This window comes from Acanthamoeba castellanii (assembly GCF_000313135.1).
Source record: "Acanthamoeba castellanii str. Neff unplaced genomic scaffold scf7180000084741, whole genome shotgun sequence".
NCBI classification, from domain to species: domain Eukaryota; phylum Discosea; order Longamoebia; family Acanthamoebidae; genus Acanthamoeba; species Acanthamoeba castellanii.
Window position 1 is genome coordinate 291,824 of NW_004457702.1, and position 1,527 is coordinate 293,350.

Here is a 1,527-nt window from a genome sequence, read left to right on the forward strand (position 1 = left end):
TTTAATTCTCTACAATTTAATATTTATTCAATCGTCAATAGTTTTTCTTAATTGATATTAATTGTTTGGCCGAAATCGGTTTTCACAGACATGACGTTCTTGAAGACGTTCCTGCTGACCTACACCACGTTCACGACCGCTGAAAAGCTGCTCCACAAACTCATCGAACGGTACGTGCGCAGGACTACATCATCGCCACCATCGCCACCATCATCATCATCACCATCGCCACCATCATCATCACCAGCATCACCATCGCCACCAGCATCATCATCGTTTCAAATCGCAAAGAGCGCAGTAGTACCACCATCTCACAACCGGGCATATCATGAGCGCAGGTACCACGTGCCACAAGACAGGAAGCCGCCCAACATCCGACCAGAGGACTGGAACACGACCACCCTCATGCCCATTCGTCTGCGGGTACCCACTCTCACCACCACCACCACCACCCACCACCACTACCACCACCCACTTGCATCATCTCCAAGATTTGAACCTTGGTTGGTTGCAAACAAACAATTCCCTTCGGCTGGTGCGCGCGCGCTTGTGTGTGTGTGTGTGTAGGTGTGCAACGTGCTGCGGAAATGGATCGAGGAATTCGAAGACGAGCTGTCGTCGACGCGCCTGCTGCGGACGCTCAAGACCTTCCTCGAGACGACACTGAAGCCCGACGGCTACGTGGTGCTCGCCGAGGCCATGTCGGCCGCCCTTGCGCGCAAGGTACCCTGCATGCCACGTCGAGCGCCACCTTAACCACGGCTCGAGCCGCCACCTTAACTTGACCGGCCTTGGTATGCACCAACACCAGATGAAGCAGCGGGAGATTCCGCCGGCCACCATCACCGAGCCGCCGCCGGAGCCCAAGGTGCCCCGCAACGTGTTCTCGCCCTCGCTGTCCCTCATGGACATCAACGACGAGGAACTCGCGCGACAGCTCACGCTCATGGAATTTGAGACATTCCGCGCCATTAGGGTACGACACGCACACGCACCACCGCACACGCACACGCACACGCACGCACTGGCGATTGGTTGGTGCTCACTCCCCTTGGTTCTTGCCTTGTGCAGCCCTCGGAGCTGCTCAACCAGGTTTGGAACAAACCAAAGCAACGACATCGGTACGCGACACGCACGACGTAACAAATTAACACAACCACAACACAACACAACACAACACACACACACTCATGGCCGCACCCACCTCGTACAATTCTTAGGGCGCCGAACGTGGTGAAGATGATTCGACGATTTAACGAGATCTCCAACTGGGTCGCCACGAGCATTGTGGGCTCCGAGAAGATCCGCCAGCGCGTCAAAGTAATGACCAAATTTTTGCGCCTTGCCGACGTACGTCGTTTCTATCACACACACACACACACGGCCTAACTCGTGATGGATCGGGCGGGCAGATTCTGCGAAAGATGAACAACTTCAATACCATGGTGGCGGTGGTGGCCGGTATCAACGCGTCGGCGGTCCACCGCCTCAAGTGGACCAAGNGGAGGTGATGAAGGCATCTGGCCG

The 1,527-nt window shown here is 55.6% G+C and overlaps 1 pseudogene; it reads left to right on the forward strand.

The window, feature by feature from the left end:
• Positions 1-1,507, forward strand: part of ACA1_172380 — a 3,854-nt pseudogene extending 2,347 nt beyond the window's left edge.
• Positions 1,508-1,527: the final 20 nt, after the last annotated feature.